Source organism: Eumetopias jubatus, unplaced genomic scaffold (assembly GCF_037043125.1).
Source record: "Eumetopias jubatus isolate StellerSeaLion01/CBP00866 unplaced genomic scaffold, mEumJub1_p1.0 scaffold_2, whole genome shotgun sequence".
Lineage (NCBI taxonomy): Eukaryota > Metazoa > Chordata > Mammalia > Carnivora > Otariidae > Eumetopias > Eumetopias jubatus.
In genome coordinates this window covers 11,357,395-11,379,735 of record NW_028274808.1, presented here as the reverse complement: position 1 = coordinate 11,379,735, position 22,341 = coordinate 11,357,395, and positions in this window count along the sequence as shown.

The window sequence follows — 22,341 nt, the reverse complement described above, 5'->3', positions numbered from 1 at the left end:
TTAAAATTAAAGTGTCAAACTGGTAAATAATATTTTAAGTTGAAAATATAGTCTCTAAAATCTCTGTAGGATTATTGAAAAAAAATCCATTGAAATGACACTGAATCTCAAATTAGCAAAAACAGAACATGTTCAAAGTGAAATCTGCGTTTGTGTTACTTGTACTAATGGAAAAAGAAGGCGTCAAGGTTCACACAGAATTTATGTTTGGATATTTCTCAACAGTTAATGGGCTCTTGGGCTGGCTAATGCTTTGTTGTTCTCAAAACATTTTTGGAATCATTAGAAAGAGTTCTCCCAGAATCAGCACTAAATATTCGAGAAGAAAGAGAAATTACTGCTGCAAGTTCAAATATTATCTTGGTAAAAATTACCATATCGCTCAATTAAGTAATAGAATGGAAAACTCTATTAATAATAGTTGTTTCACACAACCTCCTTCATCTATATGCAAAGAATGTAATATCTGACTTCTTTTTTTTTGAGCTTTTTCTTTTCTTTTTTTTAATTAACATAATGTATTATTTGTTTCAGGGGTACAGGTCTGTGATTTATCAGTCTTACACAATTCACAGTGCTCACCATAGCACATACCCTCTCCAATATCCATCACCCAGCCACCCCATCCCTCTCACCCCCCTCCATTCCAGCAACCCTCAGTTTGTTTCCTGAGATTAAAAGTCTCTTATGGTTTGTCTCCCTCTCTGGTTTCATCCTTTTTTTTTTTAAGATTTTATTTATTTATTCATGCGAGACAGAGAGAGAGAGAGAGAGAGAGGCAGAGGGAGAAGCAGGCTCCCAAGGAGCAGGGAGCCCAATGCGGGACTCAATCCCAGGACTCTGGGATCATGACCTGAGCCGAAGGCAGACGCTTAACCATCTGAGCCACCCAGGTGCCCTGGTTTCATCTTGTTTCATTTTTCCCTCCCTTCCCCTATGATCCTCTGTCTTGTTTCTCAAATTCCTCATCAGTGAGATCATATGATAATTGTCTTTCTCTGATTGACTTATTTCACTTAGCATAATACACTCTAGTTCTATCCATGTCATTGCAAATGGCAAGATTTCATTTTTTGATGGCTGCATAATATTCCACTGTATATACACGCACCACATCTTCTTTATCCATTCATCTGTCGATGGACATCTTGGCTCTTTCCACAGTTTGGCTATTGTGGACATTGCTGCTATAAACATTGGGGTGCACGTACCCCTTCAGATCCCTACATTTGTATCTTTGGGGTAAATACCCAGGAGTGCAATTGCTGTGTCGTACGGTAGCTCTATTTTCAACTGTTTGAGGAACCTCCATACTGTTTTCCAGAGTGGCTGCACCAGCTTGCATTCCCACCAACAGTGTAGGAGGGTTCCCCTTTCTCCGCATCCCCGCCAGCATCTGTCGTTTCCTGACTTGTTAATTTTAGCCATTCTGACTGGTGTGAGGTGGTATCTCACTGAGGTTTTGATATAATACCTGATTTCTTATTGTAAACTTTTGGGGTTAGTTTTAGTCATGGACCTGTGGGTAGACAAAATAAAACTTCCAAGAGTAATCGGGACAAGAGTTAATGGGTCCAGATGAGAAGCCGAAGAGTGGGACAGACTCAGCACGGCAGAGGCTGTGCAGAGTTGAGGAGGCAGTGAGAGTCTCTGTCCTCCACAAGGCTCTGTTTTTTTCTAAAAGCTGGGGACTGGCAGCTTCATTGACTAGTTTTTTAAAAAATTGTCCTATAATTACTAATGAGCTAATATTGTTGGAGGTTCTACAAAAACCCAAAAACGTTTCACTCCCACATTTCAGATCGACATTGATTGGCACTATCTTCAAAGATTATCTCCCCTGAAGAGATTATCTGTGGTTGTATTAGCTCCCTAGGGCTGCTGTAACAAAATTTCACAAACTAGATTGCTTAAAACTACAGATATTAATTCTCTCACCGTTCTGGAGGCTGGAAATCTGAAGTGGAGGTTTTGGCACGGTTGGTTCATTCTGGTGGCTCTGAGAATCTGTTCCATATCTCTCCCCTGGCTTCGAGCCCTTTCCCAGCAATCCTTGGCATTCCTTTGCTTGTAGCTGCATCACTCCAATGTCTGTCTATTTTTACATTTTGTTCTCTTCTATCTGTGTGCCTGAGTCTTGACACAACTTTCTCATAAGGACACTAGGTGTTGAATTTTGGGCCTTATTCAGTGTAACCTCATCTTAACTAATTACATATGCAGAGACACAATTTCCAAATAAGATCACAAATTCAGGTTCCAGGTAGATGTGAATTTTTTTCTGGAAGGGGACAACATTCAACCCCGTGCAATGGTCTATATTCAATTAAAAACAGCATCTCATCTTAAAGGAAAAAGGTCCCCCACCAAAAAAAATCATTGCATATCTATTTTTCCTTCCAAGGTTGGAATTCCCATTTTAAGGACAAGAACCGATCAACCTAGGGATTTAGATTGGAGGCTTCTGCACAGCTGATCACAGATTCTCTAGAACTCTAATCTATATCCATGTTAACAAGCACAAGGTTTTCCAATGGTCCATAAGAACTCCTCCAAGGAATACTTCCTTATAACACCATGCAAGGAAGACTTATGCTGTAGATTTTCCATGTCAGGACGATTTAGGTCAATAAGGTGACTGAAAGGAGCTTGAGCTGGGTTAGAAATGTTGGTATTCACTGGGGCATGCATACTCCTTTCCCCCTGAACATATGATTATTGTTATCCATAGAGGGAAGGAATATCATCGGACAATAGTCTCATAATTGTTGCTAAATATCCTGTGGATATTTAGGATCCATCCTGATAGTCTCCTTCTTGGGAGAGCTAAATCACTTTTGGTTTAGTGTTCAGAAAGGAAGGGCAGCAGACTTAAAAAACAACAATAAAACGTACAAGTCTACATGTAACTGGAGAGTAACTAGACATCAAGAGTTGAATCTATTAATGAAGAAGAAATGTTTTAAAAATTGGAGAACCTGAATTTACTTGAATTTCTGATGAGTATATTTTGTCATGATATGTCTGTACTTCCAAATACACAGGTTTGATATAAATGGGGTTCATTTATATCAGCAAAGTAGCTGATATCAAGGATGTACTCACTTGCCTTTTGACATATAGAAGTGGACTAACAAATCAACTAACAAACCATTAAACATTTGCCTTATCAAATTACAAAATAGCACACTCAATAACAAGTGCTTTAACAAGTCCTACCCACCTCTATTGTTCTGTGTCAGGAGTGGAGTATGTCCAAAGTTGATCCATGGTTATATATTTCAGCTTGCTACCAGTCTTTTTGTATCAAATCTTGATCTGAACTGTTGTGAAACTATTGTATTTTATGTTTCCCCTTTAGTGTGAATATTCACACATTTCTCTGCAGAATCCTCATGAGTTTCATTACACCATGTGGCCCCAGTCCACTGCTGGTGTTTCACAGAAGTAGCACATGTTCTAAAATTAAAAAAAAAAAAAAATCCAACTCCAAATCACACCCAGCCCCTTTAAAAAAAAGATCGTGGAACTTTATCTTTATTTTCAAGGCAAACATTGGCAGTGTATTCATTTGCTAGGGCTTCCATTACAAAACCCCACAGACTGAGTGATTTAAACAACAGCAATTTATTTTCTTATGATTCTGGAAGCTGGAAGTCTGAGATCAAAATATCAGCAGACCTGCTTCTTTCTGAGTCCTTTCTTCTTGCTTGCAGATGGCTGACTTCTCACTTTGTCTTTATGTGGTCTTCCCACTGTGTGTGAGTGTGTGTGTGTGTGTGTGTGTGTGTGTGTGTACCCTAATCTCCTTTCTCATAACAACACCAATCATACTGGATTAAGGCCCATCTTCTGTTTGTTCATTTGTTTCAAGTTTTTATTTAAATTCTAGTTAGCTAACATATAGTGTAATAGTAGTTTCAGGAGCAAAATTTAGTGATTCATCACTTACATGTAACACCCAGTGCACATCAAGCAAGTGGGATCAGGGCCCATCTTAATGACCCTATTTTAACTTAATGCCTCTTTAAAAGCTCTGTCTCCAAATATATTTCCAACCTAAGGTACTGGAGTTTAAGACTTCAACATAAATCTTGTAGAGGACACAGTTCAGCTCAAACTAGGTCGGACTTTGTTAGTGGTTGCCTTTATTTTCACTCCAATGTCTTTTGATTTCTCTAAGAATATATTTCCTGTGCTTCACCATGGAGCAGGACACCATAATGGTTCATTTCAGAAATTACAGAACAAAACAAAGTCCTGCTTAAATAGTTAAGGCCAATATTAGAGAAAGAAGGGGATTGTTAGCTTTTATTCTGTTTTTACTTTGTTCATGCAGATATTACACAGCCTGTAGCTGGAGATTCTAGGGAAAAAAATCAAGATTGGATTTGGAGATAATTGGAGAAACAAGTTCCAATGCCACACCAGAGCTTTTTCCAGGTAGCTGACGTACTGCCCATAAACCTTGCCTGCATGGTCACTGTGATGGAGGTGTGATCAAGGAGAGTTGGATTGTGCCGGAAGGGCCCAACTGTTAAGAACGAGCAGGAATGCACTGTACCATACTTTTATATTTTATTTTTTTTCCTCTAGAGAGAGAGCATGAGCAGGGAGGGGCAGACAGAGAGGGAGATTGAGAATCTTAAGTAGGCTCCACATCCAGCAAGGAGCTCAATGCAGGGCTCAGTCTCACAATTGTGAGATCATGTGATCTCAGCCAAAATCAAGAATGGACGCTTAACTGACAGAGCCACCCAGGTGCCCCAACTGTACTGTTCTTAATTAACTTTCACCTAGGTTGCAGTTGGTCCTAGAGCTGCTGGTGAGATCTAGATTTTACCCCATTTACTCTACATTTTACCCCACCCCTTCCCTCAATCAACTTGGAGCATGAGTGGACTCTGCCCAGGTTTCTTTCAGTTACTACCTAGCCAGGATCCCACTTTACAAAAGAAAGGCATTATCTGAGTCTGCTCTTTATTCATTTCAGTTTGATCTCTGTTACGACCATGAAGGAATTCCTCTAAGTTTTTAAAATGTGGATGCCATATTTTTCTTTCTGGCATTAAAGCAGATTTTACTCAACAAACATTCATTTATTCATCCGTTCAGCAAATATATAATGAATGCCTATTATGCACAGGGCACTGTTAAACATCGGGGAGCTTGCTGTGAGGCACAGAATCTTTATATCGACAACATGCCCCTCTCTTAATGAGCCATATAATTGGGATCATTTTAGGAGAAATAGAGCTTTGCTGTCATAATTTGTCTCGGGAAAATTTAGGGGAGGGGAGGAGATACCGAAGACACCATCTGACTCTTGGTTTTGGCTCAGGTCATGATCTCAAGGTTGTGAGATTGAGCCATCTGGCTCCGTGCTCAGTGGGGAGTCTGCTTGAGATTCTCTCTCCCTCTCTCTCTGTCCCTCCACCACCACCCCCCCATGTGCACTCTCTCTCAAATATATAAATGAATCTTTAAAAAATATATCACATATGTGAAATGGCAGCATGAAGAACTTTGCAGAATTAATCATCAGTGAGACAGCCACAACTGGCGGGAATTATGAAAACAACCATTTAGGGTCTCTGGAAATTGTCCTAAGAGCATAAGGGAGTGAAGAAGCATTTATTCAAGAAAATCTAATAAATTTCAGTAACGACAGTGACATTGTGGCACTTGAATGACGACATGCTCCCTTCCCCTGATTCCCAGCTTAGACGGAAGGAACCTCCTTTCTGGGCACATATGGACAAGAAGATGGAGCTCCCTGTTTCCTAGTTCACACTCAAAAGCCATAGGACACCCCCTTTAGGGGCAGGTACTCGGTATTTCTTATCCTCCCCTCCGAGCTGTGCTTCTGAGGCTAAAATCCAGGCAAGTGTGACCTAAAGGCAGGGCGCCCCCTACCTTCACCCAGTCCACATTCATAGGGCGTATGTTTCACCTTAGGCAGGGCAGATTTCTTGGTATACAGGGATCTGTGTTGCCCTTGTCTCGGCTCCTAGACCAGAGTCCAAACCAGGTGAGGCAAGGCAAAAACAAGAGGCTACTGTCCCTGGCTAGTACCTTGCTCATAAAACAGGATAGTCCCTCTTAGAGAAGCAGACCACTGTCCAGCCTTTAGCTCCAAAGCAGTGGCTTAGAGATTTTTCCCAGGGGAAGAGGCAGGCCATAGACAGAATATAGTTCAGAATTCCTCCCCAGAGGAACTGATTATACTTAGAAAACAGTATGGGGAATTTCAAGATGAACAGTGTTCAAGAAAACAGCTCACCAATGAGAACTAAGAGAAGAGACAGCTAAGGAGAGTCTTCCTTGTGTCAAAATAACCTCCATAAATTGCTCAACGATACTATTCCTGCAAAGAGGCCCAAATTTAATCAAATCAGACTGTGGAGTTTTATACCACAAGGCATAGTTGAAAACAACACAGTCAGTATTATTAATAGATATTCCAGCTGAAGTAGAATCTCAGGTTCAGGCTTAATACCTCCATATGAACAAATCAATGATGTAGTAATCTGTTCAGTGTTAAATATGCTAAGGAAGCTCAGTGAAAATATTCAGAAATAAGAAATAAACAGTTCACTCAGGGGAAAAAGGAAAAGATAGTTCCTTTACAACTTAATTTGCAATTTACAAGAACTAGAAAATATAGAAAATATTGAGTTTTCTAATAGCATTTTGTGAAACTTTTCTTTTGATTACTTTCAATTCATCATTGCCATATTTTGTTATCACTGAAGTCTCACTGAAAATGTTTAGTTTTGAGGGAATTTTGAGATGAGAGCCCAGTAAGAAGAGCAGAATGGGAAACAGATCATTTCCTAACAAATAGATGTGGTGACTGTGGGATTGGAAAATGTTGAGGGATATAAATAAGAGTGTAGGTTCACCCATGAAAAGAGTAACATGAAAGGGTGGAAGGGATTATGAATATTTGCTCAATTTCTAAATGTAAAAAGAGGCAAACAAGACAGATCTAGCTGGCTACTTTTGGGAAAGTAAGTAGCATTACTTTAATAATAATAGTCTGTGAATTCCAAAGTTGCTTATCATGCATATCTATTTAATGTTTCATATCTTGACCTCGGATAAATTGCCTACACTCTTCTTATCATAAAGTCATCTTTAATAAATTGTAAAAAACATTTACCTCACAGAATTGCACTGAAGAATTTCCTTTGATTGAGTGTAAAAGTCTTCTGAGTCTCTTTGTAACTGATGCCACAACAATAGATTGATTGATTTCGTCATTGCAATAAAACACCTGTCAGTTTGATAAAGTGATAAAAATTGCTATTTTCACATATCACTACTGAAAACCCATTGCTTCCACTTTCACTTTTTCACAAACTATAATACTGGGCAGCACTTAGAGCATGTATTCAATTCATCCATACGCAATCCTATGTACGTACATGCGCAACGTTAGTGTCTCTTAGGTCCTTTAAGACTGAGTAGACTAATGACAATCAAATATCAACAAATTTGTGATTTTTGGTTTATCCCCATTCAATTTTTGTCTCAACTAATTCCTTACTAAAGACACTGCTTTTGTTCTGCTGACTGGGAGACAGAAGAAGATAGACAGGCTAGAGTCACCAAATTATGGAGGAAGATCATTTTGGATTGTACAAGAAAGAGAAGGAAAATTTAATCCCATTAAGATGAAAACTTGGCATTTACCTTAACTCATCTACATAGCAACAAATTAGTAAATTTGTAAAATAAATGTGTAAAATGAGAAGGCTGGACTCACTAAGAAAAATTACAATATCCAAGTTGCTTATATTATTACTGATTAAAAATCTGCTTGGTAAAAATTACTATGGATCTCCAAAATCAGACATAAAAATTTTGTAATTAATTTAGTCCAAAGAAATGAACTTTAACTTTTCTTTTTTTTTAAATTTTTATTATTTATTCACCATACATTTCATCATTAGTTTTTAATGTAGTGTTCCATGATTCATTGTTTGTGCATAATACCCAGTGCTCCACGCAAAACATGCCGTCTTTAATACCCATCACCAGGCTAAAACATCCCCCCACCCCCTCCCCTCTAGAACCCTCAGTTTGTTTTTCAGATTCCATAGTCTCTCATGGTTCGTCTCCCCCTCCGATTTCCCCCCCTTCATTCTTCCCCTCCTGCTATCACCTTCTTTTTTTTCTCTTAACATATATTGCATTATTTGTTTCAGAGGTACAGATCTGTGATTCAACAGTCTTGCACAATTCACAGCGCTCACCATAGCACAAGCCCTCCCCAATGTCTGTCACCCAGCCACCCCATCCCTCCCACCCTCCACCACACCAGCAACACTCAGCTTGTTTCCTGAGATTAAGAATTCCTCATATCAATGAGGTCATATGATACATGGTCTTTCTCTGATTGACTTATTTCATTCAGCATAACCCCCTCCAGTTCCATTCACGTCGTTGCAAATGGCAAGATCTCATTCCTTTTGATGGCTGCATAATATTCCACTGTGTATATATACCACCTCTTCTTTATCCATTCACTTGTCGATGGACATCATGGCTCTTTCCACAGTTTGGCTATTGCAGACATTGCTGCTATAAACATTGGGATGCACGTACCCCTTCGGATCCCTACATTTGTATCTTTGGGGTAAATACCCAGGAGTGCAATTGCTGGATCATAAGGTAGCTCTATTTTCAACTGTTTGAGGAACCTCCATACTGCTTTCCAGAGTGGTTGCACCAGCTTGCATTCCCACCAACACTGTAGGAGGGTTCCCCTTTCTCCACATCCACGCCAACATCTGTCGTTTCCTGACTCGTTAATTTTAGCCATTCTGACTGGTGTAAGGTGGTATCTCATTGAGGTTTTGATTTGGATTTCCCTGATGCTGAGCGATGTTGAACACTTTTTCATGTGTCTGTTGGCCATTTGGACGTCTTCTTTGGAAAAATGTCTGTTCATGACTTCTGCCCATTTCTTGATTGCATTATTTGTTCTTTGGGTGTTGAGATTGATAAGTTCTTTATAGATTTTGGATACTAGCCCTTTATCTGATATGTCATTTGAAAACATTTTCTCCCATTCTGTCGGTTGTCTTTTGGTTTTGTGGACTGTTTCTTTTGCTGTGCAAAGCTTTTTATCTTGATGAAGTCCCAATAGTTCATTTTTGCCCTGGCTTCCCTTGCCTTTGGCGATGTTTCTAGGAAGAAGTTGCTGAGGCTGAGGTCGAAGAGGTTGCTACCTGTGTTTTCCTTTTTGGAGTCTATCTTTGGGTGTGGTGCAAGGAAATGGTCCAGTTTCATTCTTCTGCATGTGGCTGTCCAATTTTCCCAACACCATTTGTTGAAGAGACTTTTTTCCATTGGACATTCTTCCTGCTTTGTCAAAGATTAGTTGACCATAGAGTTGAGGGTCCATTTCTGGGCTCTCTATTCTGTTCCATTGATCTATGTGTCTGTTCTTGTGCCAGTACCATACTATCTTGATCATGACAGCTTTGTAATAGAGCTGGAAGTCCGGAATTGTGATGCCGCCAGCTTTCCTTTTCTTTTTCAACATTCCTCTGGCTATTCGGGGTCTCTTCTGGTTCCATACAAATTTGAGGATTATTTGTTCCATTTCTTTGAAAAAAGTGGATGGAATTTTGATGGGGATTGCAATGAATGTGTAGATTGCTCTAGGTAGCATTGACAACTTCAGAATGTTTATTCTTCCAATCCATGAGCATGGAACGTTTCTCCATTTTTTTGTGTCTTCCTCAATTTCTTTCATGAGTATTTTATAGTTTTCTGAGTACAGATCCTTTGCCTCTTTGGTTAAATTTATTCCTAGGTATCTTATGGTTTTGGGTGCAATTGTAAATGGGATCGACTCCTTGATTTGTCTCTCTTCTGTCTTGTTGTTGGTGTATAGGAATGCCACTGATTTCTGTGCATTGATTTTATATCCTGCTACTTTACTGAATCCCTGTATGAGTTCTAGCAGTTTTGGGGTGGAGTCTTTTGGTTTTTCCACATACAGTATCATATCATCTGCAAAGAGTGAGAGTTTGACTTCCTCTTTGCCGATTTGGATGCCTTTGAATTCTTTTTGTTGTCTGATTGCTGTGGCTAGGACTTCTAATACTATGTTGAATAGCAGTGGTGATAAGGGACATCCCTGCCGCATTCCTGACCTTAGGGGAAAGGCTCTCAGCTTTTCCCCATTGAGAATGATAATCGCTATAGGTTTTTCATAGGTAACTTTTATGATATTGAGGTATGTAGCCTCTATCCCTATACTCTGAAGAGTTTTGATCAAGAAAGGATGCTGTACTTTGTCAAATACTTTTTCCTGCATCTTTTGAGAGGATCATATGATTCTTGTTCTTTCTTTTGTTAATGTATTGTATCACGTTGATTGATTTGCGGATGTTGAACCAGCCTTAAAGCACAGGGATAAATCCCACTTGGTCGTGGTGAATAATCCTTTTAATGTACTGTTGGATCCTATTGGCTAGTATTTTGGTGAGAATTTTTGCATCCATGTTCAGCAAGGATATTGGTCTGTAATTCTCCTTTTTGATGGGGTCTTTGTCTGGTTTGGGGATCAAGGTAATGGTGGCCTCATAAAATGAGTTTGGAAGTTTTCTTTCCATTTCTATTTTTTGGAACAGTTTCAGGAGAATAGGTATTAATTCTTCTTGAAATGTCTGATAGAATTCCCCTGGGAAGCCATCTGGACCTGGGCTTTTGTTTGTTAGGAGATTTTTGATGACTGCTTCAATTTCTTTAGTGGTTATAGGTCTGTTCAGGATTTCTATTACTTATGGTTCAATTTTGGTAGTTGATACATCTCTAGAAATGCACCGATTTGTTCCAGGTTATCTAATTTGCTGGCATAGAGTTGCTCATAATATGTTCTTATTATTGTTTGTATTTTTTGGTGTTGGTTGTGATCTCTCCTCTTTCATTCATGATTTTGTTGATTTGGGTCATTTCTCTTTTCTTTTTGATAAGTCTGGCCAGGGGTTTATCAATCTTGTTAATTCTTTCAAAGAACCAGCTCCTAGTTTCGTTGATCTGTTCTACTGTTCTTTTGGATTCTATTTCATTGATTTCTGCTCTGATCTTTATTATTTCTCTTCTCCTGCTGGGTTTAGGCTTTATTTGCTGTTTTTTCTCCAGCTCCTTTAGGTTTAGGTTTAGGTTGTGTATTTGAGACCTTTCTTGTTTCTTGAGAAAGGCTTGTATTGCTATATACTTTCCTCTCAGGACTGCCTTTGCTGTATCCCAAAGATTTTGAACAGGTGTGTCCTCATTTTCAATGGATTCCATGAATTTTTTTAATTCTTCTTTAATTTCCTGCTTGACCCATTCATTCTTTAGTAGGATGCTCTTTAGCCTCCATGTATTTGAGTTCTTTTCGACCCTCCTCTTGTGATTGAGTTCTAGTTTCAAAGCATTGTGGTCTGAAAATATGCAGGGAATAATCCCAAACTTTCAGTACCAGTTGAGACCTGATTTGTGACCTTGGATATGATCAAATCTGGAGAATGTTCCATGGGCACTAGAGAAGAATGTGTATTCCATTGCTTTGGGATAGAATGTTCTGAATATGTCTGTAAAATCCATTTGGTCCAGTGTGTCATTTAAAGTCTTTATTTCCTTGTTGATTTTTGCTTAGATGATCAGTCCATTTCAGTAAGGGGGGGTGTTAAAGTCCCCCAGTATTAATTTATTTTTGTCAATGTGTTTCTTTGTTTTGTTATTAAGTGCCTTATATAATTTGCTGCTCCCATGTTAGGTGCATAGATATTTACAATTCTTAGATCTTCTTGTTGGATAGACCCTTTAAGTAGGATATAGTGTCCTTCTTCATCTCTTATTACAGTCTTTGGTTTAAAATCTAATTTGTCTGATATAAGGATTGCCACCCCAGCTTTCTTTTGGTGTCCATTAGCATGGTAAATGGTTTTACACCCCCTCACTTTCAATGTGGGGGTGTCTTTGGGTCCAAAATGAGTCTCTTGCAGATAGCATATTGATGGGTCTTGTTTTTTAATCCAATCTGATAGCCTGTGTCTTTTGATTGGGGCATTGAGCCCATTTACATTCAGGGTAATTATTGAAAGGTATGAATTTAGTGCCATTGAATTGCCTGTAAGGTGACCGTGACTGTATAGTGTCTGTGTTCCTTTCTGATCTATGCTGCTTTTAGGCTCTCTTTGCTTAGAGGACCCCTTTCAATATTTCTTGGAGGGCTGGTTTCGTGTTTCCAAATTCCTTTAGTTTTTGTTTGTCCTGGAAGCTTTTTATCACTCCTTCTATTTTCAATGACAGCCTAGGTGGATATAGTATTCTTGGCTGCATATTTTTCTCGTTTAGTGCTCTGAAGATATCATGCCAGTCCTTTCTGGCCTTCCAGGTCTCTGTGGATAGGTCTGTTGCCAATCTAATGTTTCTAGCATTGTAGATTACATATGTCTTCTCCCGAGCTGCTTTCAGGATTTTCTCTTTGTCTCTGAGACTTGTAAGTTTTACTATTAGATGTTGGGGTGTTGACCTATTTTTATTGATTTTGAGAGGGGTTCTCTGTGCCTTCTGGATTTTGATACCTGTTTCTTTCCTCACATTAGGAAAGTTCTCTGCTATTATTTGCTCCAATATACCTTCTGCCCCCCTCTCTCTTTCTTCATCTTCTGGGATCCCCATTATTCTAATGTTGTTCGTCTTATCATATCGCTTATCTCTCGAATTCTGCCCTCGTGATCCTGTAGTTGTTTCTCTCTCTTTTTCTCAGCCTCTTTATTTTCCATCATTTGGTCTTCTCTATCACTGATTCTCTCTTCTGCCTCATTTATCCTAGCAGTTAGTGCCCCCATTTTTAATTGCACCTCATTAATAGCCTTTTTGATTTCGACTTGGTTAGATTTTAGTTCTTTTATTTCTCCAGAATGTGTTTCCCTAATAACTTCCAAGGTTTTTTCAATCCCAGCTGGTATCTTCAAAGTCATGATTCTGAACTGTAGGTCCGACATCGTACTAATGTCCCTACTGAGTAGGTCCCTGGCTGACGGTACTACCTCTTGTTCTTTTTGCTGAGGTGATTTTTTAATCTTGTCATTTTGTCCAGAGGAGAATAGATGAATGAGAGAACAAAATGCTAACAGGGTAACAACGTCCCCAGCAAATATACTCTATACAAATCAGAAAAGACCTGAAACCAGGGGAAAAGAAAGGGAAAGAAAGAAAAAAGAAAGAGAAAAAAAAATAAAAAGATAAAAACAAAAACAGAACAATACAAAAAAACCAGAATATGATCAAATATGATCAGGCTAGTGCATAGATCAGTGCTACACACTAGATTTTGGGCGTATTTTGGTCTGTTAGAAAAAAGTGCCTCCTAAAATTGTAAAGGAAGAAAGAGTTACATATACAAAATAAGGGTTGATACAATGAAGGGATGGAAGATGAGTGTAAAGATGAAAATTATAAAAGATTTTATAAAAGGAATTGATAAGATAAGAGGTTGTTTGTAAAAAGAAGGAAGAAGATTTAAAAAAAGAAAAAAAAGGGAGAGAATATGATCAGGCAGGAGACTAGAACAAAGCCATACACTAGTGATTTAGGGTATATTTTGATTTGTTAGAAGAAACTGTATCTCAAAATTTTAAAAAGAGAACAACTTATATATATATGCCAAAATAAGGGTAACTACTATGACGCGATAAAATATGACTCTAAAAATGAAAAATAAAAAATGTTTTTTTAAAAAAGGGATTGATAAGATGTTGGTTGAAAAAGGGGAAAAAATTAAAAAAAACAGTTAAAAAATTAACTTTGAAAAACTAATGAATCATGGTGAAAAAAAGCCATGAATTCTATGTGCAGTATTCCTCAAGCGCTGGAGTTCTCCCGTTCTCCTTGATCGGTAAACTTGGTCTTGGCTTGCTGGCTGATCGTGCTGACCTCCTGGGGGAGGGGCCTGTTGCCATGGTTCCCAAATATCTTTGCCGGAGGCGGAATTGCCCCACCCTTCTCGGTCCAGGTTAAGCAAGCTGCTTGGGTTTTCTCTCAGGAGCTCTTGTTACCTGCAAGCTCTCGGTATAGCTTTGGAGGACCAGGGTGAAAATGGTGGCCTCCCAATCTCCACCCGGAGGAGCTGAGAACTCGGGGCCCTACTCCTCAGTGCGTCCCCAGAGAAAATCAGTCACTCCTGTGTCCCCGGTCTCCGGCCGCACTCCGTGCTCACCCGGCCTGTGACCGAGCGTTTCTATCTCTGGCACCCGACCCCGTGTGGAGTCTCCAAACCCAGTAGATCCCTGTGGTGCGCTCCCGCGCCGCTCCTCCTGGGGGAGGAAGGGGCGTCTCCCCGGATCTGCCACTTGTTGGGTCCCTGCTGGAGGAGCAGTGGCCCGACTGTGTCACCGATCACGGTTTATGGCAACCCTAAGCTGAGAGCCCGCACCTCGGCTCTGTCTCTGCAGCCAGCTTCCCTGCTCTGATACCTGGGAGCTCTGCCGCACTCAGGCACCCCTGATTTTTCTCTGACCCCGAGGGTCCTGAGACCACACTGTCCCACGAGGGTTCCACCCCCCGCTTAGCCACTGGAGCGACGTCCCTCGGTGGAGCCGACTTCTAAACGTTCTGATTTTTGCTCCGCGGCTCTAGCACTTGCCAGAAGCGGCCGATGGAGGCCCCTCCCCCGCCGTCTATCCTCCCGAATATCGCCTCGGATTCACTTCTCCGCACATCCTACCTTCCAGTAAGTGGTCGTTTTTCTGTTCAGAGAGTTGTTGCTATTGTTCTCTTCGATCTCCTGTTGAGTTCGTAGGTGTTCAGAATGGTTTGATTCCCATTCAGCTGAATTCCTGAGACCAGATGTAATCCAGGTCTCCTACTCCTCCGCCATCTTGCTCTGCCCCTCTGAACTTTAATTTTTCAATTCCACCTATGAAGACAAGTTTTACAGAGTTTATGTAAAGTACCAGTGATTCTAAATTACCTTGAGAAAAATCACTAAGTTGATAATTTTTTGAAATAACTTTTGTAGTTACTAATATTTGACATGCATATTTTTCTCATTTATTTACATCATTTATGTCCCTTGTCCCTACAAAAGTATACTACTTTAAAAATGTCTATTTTGTGTAACCTGAATATCATCTTATGGAACTATTTTATTCATTTAAGTTTAAATAATTAAAAAAAATCAGAGTATAGAATGGCCCTTTTGGTTAGTCTTGGATCATATTCACATCTCAAGATATTTACTTATTTACATCAGTAAACTCTCTTTTGCCATATACAGGTTTCAGGAATTAGGACATGACCATCATTGGGAGGCCATTTTTCTGCCTTTCAAAAATTCTTGGCAGGTTTTCTCTTGTGTATTAATTTTGATCTCCAAATGTTACATGCATTTTGGCTTCTTTTTTCTCACTTCTACTCACTCCATTTTGGTTTTATGCTCACCTTTCCACTGACCTGTTCATCCTAAAATCTCAAATGACTTTCTTTTACTAACTATAATTAAAAATTGTCAATATTCATCTTACTTGAGTTCTTATTAATTTTTGGCACAGTTCATTACTCATATCTTAAAAAAAAATTCTCCCACTATTTCCGTAACACTAAAGCTCAAAATAGGTAGTTGGCCAGGCTTCCATTGCTAGACTTTCCTCCTCTCCCACCATTGAAATGTCAGATCTCAGAACTGTTGCAGATGATCTTCAGTTGATATCATGTACACATTCTGTGAGGAAATATTCTCTAACCTCAATCTTTCAGTGTTGTTTTGGAAGATAACATTGTTGCCTACCTCACTACCATTTCTCCCCTTTCTCTCGCTGTAAGAACTCTTTTTAAAATTCAGATTTAAGCATCTTTCATGAATGGATGGCCTTTTCCCAGACCAGAAGGTGGGTGAATCCTTATTAGCCTAAACCAAACATGGTAATTCTAGCCCACTTGGCACCAGTTGGCTTAGATATGGAAAATGTAAATAAATACTTGCATCTGGGCAATGCAAAAGGGTAAGGGCAATGCAAGTTGGCTTGAAATTTCATGGTAAGTTTTCTGTATATGGAAAGAGACATCTCTCTTTCTGTGTTTGGAAGAGATGACCTGAGTTGCAACAACCATCTCAAAAACTGCATTCTTGTGGATGGCATAGTAGATAAAAGAACGTTGACTGAGCATCTGATTTACTGGAGTTCATGCTGTCCTTAATACCAAATGTCTTGTTATGTGAGATTATTTTTTTTCTGTTTAAATTTGTTACTCATATCCAAAAGAACCCACAATGGACAAAAGTCATCTTACAATCAATGATTGCATATTAATATAATCAGTTACATAGTATCTTCAGAGAGGTATGAGTATACAGGTGTGGTCATCGTGTGTATGTGCGTGTGTGTGTTTGTGTGTGTGTACTTGTCCAAAAAAAAAAAAAAGAGTATTTTTCTAAATACAGAGAAGATCTTTCTTGAGAAGAAATGATCTTGAGCAGTTTCTCAAATTATCTGTGATGGAGTACCAGTGTTATTTTTTTCCTAATTCTTTATAGCCTAATATTTTGGTAATAAAAGAAATTACATGCTTGAATGTCACTGCAAGGTCAGATTTGCTTTAAAAATATTTAAATGACTACCCTCAATTTCCATCCATATTTTGAAGCAGACCAGCAACTGTTTGTGGACTATATCTTTTTTTTCAAAGATTTTATTTATTTAAAAGAGAGCGAGATCACAGAAGCAGAGGGAGAAGCAGACTTGCCACCGAGCAGAGAGCCTGATGAGGGGCTTGATCCCAGGACCCCGAAATCATGACTTGAGCCGAAGGCAGACGCCCCTGTTTGTGGACTATATCTTAAGAGTAACTGATGTAGCGTGAGTCCCATGTTCAAAGTAATTGCCATATGCTTAGGATTTAAACTCTTTTAAAATTTCTTCTGTAGTTTGGGAGTTTTGTTTTTGTTCTGCTCATCAAACAAATAATTTTCTCTAGAAACATGAATTTTTAATGTGAACAAATATATATGAGAATCCAAGTATTCTGTTTTTTATCTCCTCAACAGCTGATGCTAATATAAACAAGTGCTATTTTTGTGTAGTTCATATGTGCACTTATAGTGCATGGTTATTTAATTTTTTTTCAGGAATTTTTTTTTAGAAGGGAGGTGCACATTGTTTGGTCTGATTTCCAAAGTAGAATTACATCACAGTTCTTAGAAGTGGCCCTAATTTACAGTTTTTATCCTTAAAGAAGCTAGTTTAAACTGTTTATATCATCAGTATTGGTTCCAACAATGCACTGAAATTGTCCCCTTTGTGTCGTTTAACTTGTACTGGTAGTGTGGGTTAGGTCTTATAGCTGGTGTAGGGCCAATCCTTATATAAGCCCTGGAAACTTATAGGTAAATGACGTCTCTTTCTCCCCATCATCCTCTAGATTCAGGAAAGCCCTTGAACCAGACTGTTAATCTGGGGAAGCTGATCAGAGAGGTCTGTATTTGTGTCTGAATATTCTGTATTGTTTGTCACTCTGTAGTTTTACCCTAAATTTATAAAACTTAGTTCATAAAATGCTTCCTGGTTGAAACAAAAACTAGCAACCCACATTCAGATTAGCCTACACGCATAACTTTCCAGCCAGATATGTAAAAGCCTGGGTTTTGAAGGGCCAATGGAACTTTCTGAAGGTCTGAAGTGACTCTTAATTATTCAGAATTTACCATCTGAATCTGTTCATTTACATGTGCCATCCTGTGTCCCAGAAGATGTAGCTGATCTTCCTGCTGAAGCACGGATTTTCCTCTATATCCTTTAATTTATATAGTTATATTTCTTTCTGGTCCTTTTGAGGGGCATTGTAATGCATATTTACTTATATTCATTCACATTAAAAAAAAAAAAACATTTACTGTGCTATTTAGTAGGTCAAGAAGATAAATATTTCCCATACAACACCCACACAGTTCAAGGCACAGATTGTCAAGGAAGGATTTATTTGATGCGTAGTTTCATGAAAGGCAGACCTTCGTCTGTAAAAGAAAATATAATATTTGCTATCTTTTCTTTCCATCAACCATTTAACGATGTTCATCGAGCTACGACTGCCATGCAAAGTGGATGGAATACAGAGATCAACAAGATGCCCTTGAACTTGTTCATTTAACTGGAGGAAGACAAGGCATAATCTCAGGTCTTTAGGATGTGTGTCATAGAAAACATTTTTTTAATTAAAAATAATTAAGATTTTCCAATATTCTTTCTCAAACGTGTTTTAAGGGCAATTAACCAAATTGCTTTAAATTCACAAGGTAGATATGAAAAATAGTTGATCAGGAATATGATCGCTCTTTTGGTTGTGTTGTTTCTGCCTGTTTTTCAATTTTTTGTTATGGTAAGTTTTATTGAAAACTGAAATTAGTTCATGGGTGGGAATTTATCATCCTGTTTTTGATCCCACTGCCTTAAATGATAACACCACCACTCAACAATTATTCTCAGTAAAATTATTTCCATGAATCCCCCAAGGTACCTTAAATCTCGCTCATTTCAAGAAATTATCATGACCATGGATATGTCTTTTTCCCACATGATATTAATTTCCATGGAATTTCTTTTTGTGATTTACTTTACCGTGAATCCTAAGTTGCTATTTAATTTCATGTATTTTTCTTTCCAATGAGAGATATGTTTCCTGTATCTGATACTTGCTAGAAGGTGGGATATATAGTCCATGCTCAACAAGTAGTTTCAGAATGCACAGAATTAAGATTTCCTTGTCCAGAGGCACCTGGTGGCTCAATTAAGTAAGTGCCCTGTTCTTGATCTCAGCTCAGGTCATGATCTCACAGTTGTGAGTTAAAGACCAGAGTTAGGCTCCAAGCTGGGCATTGGGTTACATGCTGGGCATGGAGTCTACTTAAAAAAAAAATTTCCTGGGCCAACTTTAAGGAATATCAACATTGGAAAGCTAATGCTCTCTTGAGTGGCAATGATAGGAAATGAGAGCACCAATGGTGTACAAAGCCATATATATTTATTCAGTTATATTCATGTAGGATCAATCACTATGTATAGCTAAGCATTTGTTATTTTTAAATTCCCAGAATCGAACTGAATCTTTAATTATTGGCAATATTCAAGAGATAGATGCATTTTGTGAAATGTAAATAAACACAATATTTTGAATTATTGTGGGCCATCCTGCAAAAGCCTAGACATGTCTTTAATAGGTTGAAAAGGCAAAACCACATCACAAAGGAAGTTTCCCTATTAAATATATTATGGTTATATTTTTCTATTGACTGATATTCTTGTCCCATATTATACAGATTCAAATCGGTTTCTAAAAGCAAGATCTTTTTTATTTATGTATTATTTTAAAGATTTTATTTATTTATTTGACACAGAGAGAGATAGCTAGAGCAGGAACATAAGCAGGTGGAGTGGGAGAGGGAGAAGCAGGCTTCCAGCCGAGCAGGGAGCCCGAAGCGGGGCTCGATCCCAGGACCCTTGGATCATGACACAAGCTGAAGGCAGATGCCCAATGACTGAGCCACCAGGCACCCCTAAAAGCAAAATCTTGAAACTGGTTTGACTTGGGGGTTTTCCTCTGGTACTAATTAGGTTAAATTTGTGTGAAACGTGGCATGAGGGTGCATTGTATGCTGGGTTTTTATTTTAATTCTGTTGTAAAATATTTTGGAACTATGTCACGGGATTTTTTTATTGGGTGGGAGTGAGTAATTTCACTGAAATCTGTATGCCCATTTTGAATGCATGAGGTGTTTAAGTTATAAAAATTGTGATCAGTGACTTATCAATTAGTGTGTTTTAGGGAGTGAAATAACACAAATATGGATAATTTATGAATTTAACACTTAAAAATAAGTTTAACCCTGACTTGAATTTCAAGTAGAAAGATCTGATTATTATGTTTTGTTTATATACTCTTTTGGTCATTAAAGCTGATAGTCTGCAATTTTCTGGTGGTTTTAAGTGCGGCAATTACTGGATTATGTGCTTATTAGAATGGCTGAGCTGTTACAATGAGAACAGAGGCTCATCCTCCCATGGCCTCCCTTCTACAACTGCAGCCCACCATCCATTTGCTCCTTAAATGGCAAATGGCAAAGGCCAGGAACCTTGTGAAGATGGGGCTACTGCATCTAAACATCACCATGGAGTCTTTCTATATTAACCACTTCATTGGTGGTTACATCACTCTTCAGTTTCATTTTACATTTCTGTCCTGGGCACAGAGATAAACATAAATCTCCTGAGCTAACACCCCCACTTCTATCTGGATAGATACAGATGCATTACCGAATGGATCAGCTGCAGCAGAGTTTGAATGGGGCCTTAATGTTTCCTTAGAAGCATTTACACCACTCTTAAAAACAAATCCATAGAAAAATCTATCCTTTGAAAGATTCAAAGCTCCCTCCAATTTCTTTTTTTCCCCCTTGACTGATTGGTAACATATTTAGGCCAAATATTATTTCTTCCCCCTTCATAGTTTTTGAACCTAGATTACCTACTACTTTTATTTATTGCAATTATAGCATTTCTGGGGTAGTTTATATAAAAGCAATGATTTATTTTTTGTCACTTTACTTAAACGGAGTGAATAAACCACACAAACTCCAAAATCTGTGCATTAAAATCATCATTATGCATTCCATTCTTGGTAGCAAGAACACCCATAGTAATCATATACATCTTAATTTGTTGTGGGACAGGTAATACAAACCACATTCCACCCAGTATCTGTCAGCATCTTTAATTGATTAATCATTGTGTTTATTCTACATTATATTATACTCAGCCAAAAGTGAAAACACTGCACTTCACTTCCCCTATCACCCTTTAACAGATCAGACAAAAAATGATACGAAATATTTGTTGAGTTTACGCCTTAACCAGGCGTTAAGAATTGTTTTAGATGCAGTTGAGGTCCTCCCAGACCCCCTTTTCCCAGGTGCTTTATTTGGTTATATTCATGTAGGATCAATCATTATGTATATCTAAGCACTTGTTATTTTTAAAGTCCCAGAATTGAACTGAATCTTTAATCATTGGCAATATTGAAGAGATAGATGCATTTTGTGAAATGTAAATAAGCACAATATTTTGAATTACTGTGGGTTGTCTTGCTATGAGCAACTGGCTTCTCTGGAGAATTTTGTTTGTTTAGCCTGGGAGGTTACAGACCCTGCTCTCTCCACCCCCAGCCCCGCCCCCAGGGGAAGCCTACCTGAGAGGTACTGATGTGGAGGTTACACAAAACCGAAACCCAGAAAACAAGCCTCTGTCTTCTTGCTCTAGGTGCAGGGGTCAGGGGTGGGGGAAAGCTTAGTGTTTTCCGCTCTTTACCTACCTATAGTTTGGGCCAAGGCTACACTTCACTGGAGACCACACCTTGGCACCGTCCTGTCATCTGTCCTACGGTGCTCACTCCCTACTGTTCCTGGGGAGCATCTCCTCAATAAACCAAGTGCTCCTGAATCATTGTCTCTGACTCTGCTGCTAGGGTACACGACCTAAGGAAGAAGCTACAACATAGGAACTAAATTGCACTCACAACAGTCATGCAGGCGGCTGTCATTTCTGTTTATAGATGAAGATGCACTGTGGAGCCATTTCGGGGGGCAGAAACCCGTTTGAATCTGGACTCTGCACCTTACTAGCTAAATGACTTCACCAAGGAACAATGGTTCTAGTGAAACCTGCATACAGTCATCTATGTTAGAACATGCCTAGAACAGTGCCTGGAAAATAAAAAATACTATGTATTGTTTAACATTAGTATTACCATAATGAAGGTTTAGAGAAGTAAAATGAATTGCCTCTGGCTACACAGATAATAAGTTGCAGGATTTTCTTCTGAGTGATGACAGCATGCTTCCTTCCAAACTGTTCCCTTTTCCTTCAACATTACATTTATGAACTGATGCTTTCTTCAGATTTGTTTCTATTGTCTTGCTTCGTCAAATTTGGCCTCAAGTCTAAGTCTTGCAAGGGGCAGTTCCTGGAATGCCATGGACGTCCTCCCTTCATTATTTTGAGCTATTTATTCTTAAAGAGTCCACTCCCCAACTTTATAAGCCCCAGGAGTCACAAAGCCTGGACACACACCTGGTAGAAAGTACTACTGAAGAATAACATATTAGAGGCTGGTAGTTGTGTTGTATTCATTGACCTACTACCACTCAATAGCTTCAATTCACTGCAGGAAAATCACCCACTGTTACGTCAGGTCTCTCTCTATGGAGTTCTGTCTTTCTGTTGGTACGTCACTGATTTCTAAAAATTCTTACCATTTATTGGTGACTTACTATGTACGTATCAG